Source organism: Salvelinus sp. IW2-2015, unplaced genomic scaffold (assembly GCF_002910315.2).
Source record: "Salvelinus sp. IW2-2015 unplaced genomic scaffold, ASM291031v2 Un_scaffold1034, whole genome shotgun sequence".
In the NCBI taxonomy this organism is placed as follows: Eukaryota; Metazoa; Chordata; class Actinopteri; order Salmoniformes; family Salmonidae; genus Salvelinus; species Salvelinus sp. IW2-2015.
The window spans coordinates 359,837-368,289 of record NW_019942696.1 but is presented as its reverse complement, the minus strand read 5'-3'; the positions used below and the strand labels follow the sequence as shown (position 1 = coordinate 368,289).

General features: G+C 46.3%; 1 pseudogene; it reads left to right on the top strand.

Annotated features, from left to right (window-relative positions):
* The first annotated feature begins 3,005 nt into the window (after positions 1–3,005).
* LOC112069509 (arginine-glutamic acid dipeptide repeats protein-like) overlaps positions 3,006–8,453 on the top strand; it is a 135,403-nt pseudogene continuing 129,955 nt past the window's right edge.

Below are 8,453 nucleotides of genomic sequence, written 5' to 3'. Positions count from 1 at the left end.
CAGCTGAGTGACTAGGGAGGATACAAACCACCAGCTGAGTGACTAGGAGGATAACAAACCACCAGCTGAGTGACTAGGGAGGATAACAAACACCCAGCTGATGACTAGGGAGGATAACAAACCACCAGCTGAGTGACTAGGGAGGATAACAAACACCAGCTGAGTGACTAGGGAGGATAACAAACCACCAGCTGAAGTGACTAGGAGGATAACAAACCACCAGCTGAGTGACTAGGGAGGATAACAAACCACCAGCTGAGTGACTAGGAGGATAAACAAACCACCAGCTGAGTGACTAGGGAGGATAACAAACCACCAGCTGAGTGACTAGGGAGGACAACAAACCACCGGCTGAGTGACTAGGAGGATAACAAACCACCCGGCTGATGACTAGGGAGGATAACAAACCACCGGCTGAGTGACTAGGAGGATAACAAACCACCGGCTGAGTGACTAGGAGGATAACAAACCACCGGCTGAGTGACTAGGGAGGATAACAAACCACCAGCTGAGTGACTAGGAGGATAACAAACCACCAGCTGGAGTGACTAGGGAGGATAACAAACCACCAGCTGAGTGACTAGGAGGATAAAAAACCACCAGCTGAGTGACTAGGGAGGATAACAAACCACCAGCTGAGTGACTAGGGAGGATAACAAAACACCAGCTGAGTGACTAGGGAGGATAACAAACCACCGGCTGATGACTAGGGAGACAACAACACCACCGGCTGAGTGACTAGGGAGGATAACAAACCACCGGCTGAGTGACTAGGGAGGATAACAAACCACCGGCTGAGTGACTAGGAGAGATAACAAACCACCGGCTGAGTACTAGGGAGGATAACAAAACCACCGCTGATGACTAGGGAGGATAACAAACCACCGGCTGAGTGACTAGGGAGGATAACAAACCACCAGCTGAGTGACTAGGGGGATAACAAACCACCAGCTGCAGTGACTAGGAGGATAAACAAACCACCAGCTGAGTGACTAGGGAGGATAACAAACCACCAGCTGAGTGACTCAGGGAGGATAACAAACCACCAGCTGAGTGACTAGGGAGGATAACAAACCACCAGCTGAGTTGACTAGGGAGGATAACAAACCACCAGCTGAAAACAGCAGCAGAAGGGCTCTGGATGTGTCCCCAATGGCACCCTGCCCCATGGGGCTTTGTTCAAAAGTAGTCACTAATAGGAAGTAGGTGCACCTATATAGGAATAGGGTGCCATTTGGGACAGAACTTCATTTCTTCAACACCATTCTGTCTGCCAACACACCATTCTGTCTGCCAACACACCATTCTGTCTGCCAACACACCATTCTGTCTGCCAACACACCAATCTGTCTGCCAACACCACCATTCTGTCTGAACACACCATTTCTGTCTGCCAACACACCATTCTGTCTGCCAACACACCATTCGTCTGCCAACACACCAATCTGTCTGCCAACACACCAATCTGTCTGCCAACACACCAATCTGTCTGCCAACACACCATCTGTCTTGCCAACACACCATCTGTCTGCCAACACACCAATCTGTCTGCCAACACACCAATCTGTCTGCCAAACACCCATTCTGTGACGCTGTTAAAAACTTCTTATGGCTGCGATCCCGTTAACGGGACAAATGTCTGTTAATTTTCTAACTCCTCTCTCTCCTCTCTCTCTTCCCTCCTCCTCTCTCTCTTCCCTCCTCTTTCTCTCTCTTCCCTCTCTCTCTCTCCATCCTCTCTCTCTCCACCCTCTCTCCACCCTCTCTTCCCTCTCTCTCTCCATCCTCTCTCTCCATCCTCTCTCTCTCCATCCTCTCTCTCTCCACACTCCTCTCTCTCCACCCTCTCCCTCTCTCTCTCTCTTCCCCTCCTCTCTCTCTCTCTCCACCCTCTCTCTCTCCACCCTCTCTCTCTCTCTCTCACCCTCTCTCTCTCCACCCTCTCTCTCTCTCTCCACCCCTCTCTCTCTCTCTCCACCATCTCTCTCTCTCCACCCTTTCTCTCTCTCCACCCTCTCTCTCTCTCCTCTCCACCCTCTCTCTTCTCTCTCTCTCCACCCTCTCTCTCTCTCTCCACCCTCTCTCTCTCTTCCACCCTCTCTCTCTCTCTCTCTCTCTCTCTCTCCACCCTCTCTCTCTCTCTCCACCCTCTCCCTCTCTCTCTCCACCCTCTCTCTCTCTCTCTCTCCACCCTCTCAGAGTAAGCGAAGACCATCTGTTACTCAGTGTTAAATGGTCACTACTCAGTCAGAGTCCCGACTCAGTCTACCAAACACCTGGTGCAGGATCGCAACAATATAACGGTCAGTATCAAACACACACTAAATTACACATTTCTCTTGCATGTCTGTGCACACACACACCACACAGACACAAAATACACACACAAATAAAAAATGTACACTAACACAACACAATACATTCATACACCCCATAACATAGACTCAATCTCTTGCTTTCTCACACAACACACACACACACACACCACACACAACAACACACACACCACACACACACACCACACACACACACACACACACACACACACACACTTTTCCCTACCAGTTGTCTTAGCTGTGTTTCCTTGGTAACACACACACCTTTAGGTCAGACAGCGAGTGTCTGAACCATCAAGTGCAAATAACCTGCACTGTAATGAAACACCAACCAGCCCACCAATAAGACCAATGGCCCCACTCTCTCTCACACCACACACACACACACCACACACACACACACACACACACACACCACACACACACACAACACACACACAGTGGTAGGGCTTTGCAAGGTAAGCATTTCACTAACTTGTGCATGTGACAAATACAACTTGAACACACACACACACACACACACACACGCACACGCACACACACGCACACACCTGTCTGCTGCTCCTTCTATTCTGTGTGATTACTTGCAGCAAATTAGTTATCATGTGTAAATACAGTGTGTTCTCTCTGTCTCTTAGTCTTCACTGTGTCTTCTCTTCTGCTCCTCAGATTCTGGCCGGGAGCTAGTCATCACAGACCCAGTGGTCAAGAGCAGAGACTCTCATCTCTGACTATGTGGACACATACCATGCTGCTGCCCTCAGGTGAGACCACATACAAGAGAGGGGGAGGGAGGGAGGGAGGGAGGGAGAGGAGGAGAGAGAAAAAATATTTGCATATCTAGGACAACCAGGACTACAATGAAATGTTCAGGACAACCAGGACTACAATGAAATGTTCAGGACAACCAGGACTACAATGAAATGTTCAGGACAACCAGGACTACAATGAAGTGTTTTACCATGTTCTGGTTCAGGACAACCAGGACTACAATGAAAATGTTCAGGACAACCAGGACTACAAGTAGGACACAACACTATTTGACATAAAAGTTGATTGCTCATTGGGAAATTAATATCCAAGTAGTCAGAGACAACTGTGTGGAGTTTGTGACAGCAACTATGTGAGCTAATTACAGTATTATAGACACTATGTTCCTGGGATTTCCTATGATCTTCTATGTAGTAGAACCCCTTACAGTATTATAGACACTATGTCCTGGGATTTACTATGATCTTCTATGTAGTAGAACCCCTTACATTTATAGAACACTATGTCCTGGGATTTACTATGATCTTCTATGTAGTAGAACCCCTTACAGTATTATAGACACTATGACCTGGGATTTACTATGATCTTCTATGTAGTAGAACCCCTTACAGTATTATAGACACTATGACCTGGGATTTACTATGATCTATGTAGTAGAACCCCTTACAGTATTATAGACACTATGCCCTGGGATTTCCTATGATCTTCTATGTAGTAGAACCCCTACAGTATTATAGACACTATGACATGGGATTTACTATGATCTATGTAGTAAACCCCTTACAGTATTATAGACACTATGACCTGGGATTTCCTATGATCTTTCTATGTAGTAACCCCTTACAGTATTATAGACACTATGTCTGGGATATTACTATGATCTTCTATGTAGTAGAACCCCTTACAGTATTATAGACACTATGCCTGGGATTTACTATGATCTTCTATGTAGTAGAACCCCTTACAGTATATAGACCACTATGCCTGGGAATTTCCTATATCTTCTATGTAGTAGAACCCCTTACAGTATTATAGACACTATGTCCTGGGATTTACTATGATCTTCTATGTAGTAGAACCCCTTACAGTATTATAGACACTATTCCTGGGGATTTACTATGATCTTCTATGTAGTAGAACCCCTTACAGTATTATAGACACTATGTCCTGGGATTTACTATGATCTTCTATGTAGTAGAACCCCTTACAGTATTTATAGACACTATGTCCTGGGATTTACTATGATCTTCTATGTAGTAGAACCCCTTACAGTATTATAGACCACTATGTCCTGGGATTTACTATGATCTTCTATGTAGTAGAACCCCTTACAGTATTATAGACACTATGTCCTGGGATTTACTATGATCTTCTATGTAGTAGAACCCCTTACAGTATTATAGACACTATGTCCTGGATTTACTATGATCTTCTATGTAGTAGAAAACCCCTTACAGTATTATAGACACTATGTCCTGGGGATTTACTATGATCTTCTATGTAGTAAACCCCTTACAGTATTATAGACACTATGTCCTGGATTTACTATGATCTTCTATTAGTAGAACCCCTTACAGTATTATAGACACTATGCCTGGGATTTACTATGATCTATGTAGTAGAACCCTTACAGTATTATAGACACTATGTCCTGGGATTACTATGATCTTCTATGTAGTAGAACCCCTTACAGTATTATAGACACTATGTGCCGGATTACTATGATCTTCTATGTAGTAGAACCCCTTACAGTATTATAGACACTATGTCCTGGGATTTACTATGATCTTCTATGTAGTAGAACCCCTTACATATTATAGACACTATGACCTGGATTTACTATTGATCTATGTAGTAGAACCCCTTACAGTATTATAGACACTATGTCCTGGGATTTACTATGATCTTCTATGTAGTAGAACCCCTACAGTATTATAGACACTATGTCCTGGATTTACTATGATCTTCTATGTAGTAGAACCCCTTACAGTATTATAGACACTATGTCCTGGGATTTTTACTATGACTCTATGTAGTTAGAACCCCTTACAGTATTATAGACACTATGTCCTGGGATTTACTATGATCCTGTCTATGTAGAAGAACCCCGTTACAGTTATTATAGACACTATGTCCTGGATTTACTATGATCTTCTATGTAGTAGAACCCCTTACAGTATTATAGACACTATGTCCTGGGATTTACTATGATCTTCTATGTAGTAGAACCCCTTACCTTCTAACGACTGTTATGTAGCTTGTGAGGTCACAGAGCGTGTTCGAGAGAGTCTCAGCGTTTTCATAGATAGCTTTTAATAYTTTTTAACTCAAACCATTCGAACCGTAAGACCTGGCCCCGGGCCCCTTCGGGATCCGCCCTTATCTCACAAATACCGCTCACACAGACCAACCGATGCAGAAGAAAAAGACCAATCCAATGATATAACACTCTGTACAGTCACAACAGTCTGTAGCTGAAACACACAATGTTTAAAAGGGGTTCGATTTGGTACTCATTGGGTTAAGTTCAAGATCAGTACCTGACAATGTTTATGCGACGCTTGTATACCAACAGAAACGTTGCTCTTGGACAGTAGACTACAGCTATGAAAGACCAAGGTTTATAATTCTAGACCAGACAGACCAGTATGAGAGAGAACCTGTCTGCATGCAACAGGAAGAGCAGAACGTGCTCCTCACACAGCGCAGTGGAAGTCCCAACCTATTGTTCATCCATCTTGGAATACCTGATGGTCAAATGCCGACCTTTCTAGCTCCCGAAATAGTTTTTTCATCTGTTTCGTGACTTCTGTGTATATTCCACCTCCAGGGTAATAAAAACAAGCTGGCACTTAACAAATTGTACAAGGCTATAAACAAGCAGGAAACCATGCACCCGAAGGCTGATTTTCTTAATTCCACGTCACTAAGACATTTGGTGCCCAACTTTTATCATCCTTCTCCACTAGGGCCAATAAAGTACTAAACCACTGTTACTCAACCCGCATACAAGGCCCTCCCTTGTCCCCCCCTTCAGCAAATCAGATCATGYCTCTATACTCCTGCTTCCTGTTTACAAAACAGAAGCTCAAACAGGAAGTACCCTTGACGCCCTCTGTAGAGAGATGATCCTCCGAATCAGAGGCTATGTTGCAGGACTGCTTTGCGTTGTTGACTGGAATATGTTTCGCGTTTTCGCCGATAGCATCAACGAGCTAACCACCTCCGTCTTGGGCTTCGTCAGGAAATGCATCGCTGGCGTTGTCCCCACAGTGAAGGTTTGCTGCTTCCCCAATCAAAAGCCCTGGATTAACACTGAGGTTGGAGCTAAACTAAAGGACCCTGAGGCTACGGATGAGGACACKAACACGCACAAGAAGGCCCCTTACGAACTCCGCAGAGCCATCAAACAGGCAGAAGGATGAGGTGGAATTCTGTTACACTGGCTGTGACGCATGTGGCAAGGGCTACAGTCCATTATGGATTACACGCTTCAACAAAAAATAACKCTGAGCCTTGCACAAGGGCCCCCACCGTCCCGTGATCTCACTCTGAGGCCGACATAGGGCTTTTAATCTGGTCAATAATCACAAGGCCACAGGGCCAGACCAGCTCAGAGCATGTGCAGACCAGCTGGCAGGCATCTTCACAGTGGTTTTCAAACCTCTCTCTGTCCCAGTCTGTGATCCCCACGTGTCTCAAGCTGACCACCATCATTCCTCTTTGACCACCAACTCGAAGGCTGGCTGCCACAATGACTACCACCCTGTAGCACTAACATCTGTAATGATGAAGTCTTTTGAAAGGCTGGTTATGGATCACATACATCCCAGACACCCTGGACCCACTCCAATTTGCAAACCGCCCCAACAGATCTACAGACGATGCAATCTCAAATGCACTTCACACTGCCCTCCCACCTTAACAAAAGGAATAACTTTTTGAGAATGATGTTCATTGACTACAGCTCAGCGTTCAACACCATAGTGCCCACAAAGCTTGTCACCAAGCTCAGGACCCTGGGACTAAACACCTCACTCTGCAACTGGATCCTGGACTTCCTGACGGGTCGACCCCAGGTGGTAAGAGAAGGCAACAACACGTCCGCAACGCTAATTCTTAACACTGGGGCCCCTCAGGGATGTGTGCTCAGCCTCCTACTGTACTCCCTGTTCACCCACGACTGTGTGGCCACGCATGACTCCAACTCCATCGTCAAGTTTGCTGACGACACGACGGTGGTAAGTAAGCCTGATCACCGACTCCGATGAGGCAGCCTACAGGGAGGGTAGTTCAGAGAACTGGCAGTGTGTTGCCAGGACAACAACCTCTCCCTCAACGTCAGCAAGACCAAGGAGCTGATCGTGGACTACAGGGAACTATCGGGGGGGGGGCGTTTGCAACAGAACGACTGCACACCGACCCATCTACATCGATGTCGGGCGCAGCAGTGATTGACATGGAACGGGGAGTGGGGGGGGGGGTCTGCACACCCCCATCTAACATCGATGGGGCCGGCAGTGGATCTACCAAGGGAACGGGGCTATACATCGATGGCCAGCAGTCGAAAAGGTCAAGATGCTTCTCATCAACTAGACTTTTACAGATGGTCTTCTCACACCAGAACGGTTGTGAATCAGGCAAACGCCAACGCCATATTATTTTGGTATGACCCCCTCAGAACCTTCAAGGAACTTTTACAGCTGGCAGCCAGTTGAGGCAATCTTGAGTTGAGTCTGTATCAACGTTGCGTATCCAAACTGCAACCGTGCCCCCAGACCTGGAAGCCCTATCCATCAACTGGGTTAAAATTCTCCTTCTGCCATCCAGACGTGCATGCCAGGCAAATGTCTAGAGAAGCCCTCAAAATGTCAAAGAATCCCAGAGCCCACTGAGACGCGGGAAACCGTGAATCAGGTAATCACGAGAAGGCGTGTATATCAAGGCTCAGACAACCTGAAGAAGGGCCAGTACCGGTGTATGCAAGGCTCATGACCAAGCTGAGACGCGCAGTACCTGGGTTGGTAATCAAGGCTCAGACAACGTCTAGAGACGGGTCCAGTATCCAAGGTGACCTAGGTCGGTGTAATCAAGCTCAGACAACGTGTAGACGGTCAGTACCGGGTGATCAAGGCTCAACAAAGCCTGAGTACGGGCGATTACGGTTGTTATCCAAGGCTCAGACAATACGAGACTTTGCTAATACAGCTTACTATCCCGCCATCCACACGACTGGTTAAATTGCTAACTACTAAGCTCTCCCCTTCCACATACTATCCACACGACTCTATGCCCATCCACAGGTCTCTACCCACTCAGACACAAACTTCCGCTGCTGCTGAACAC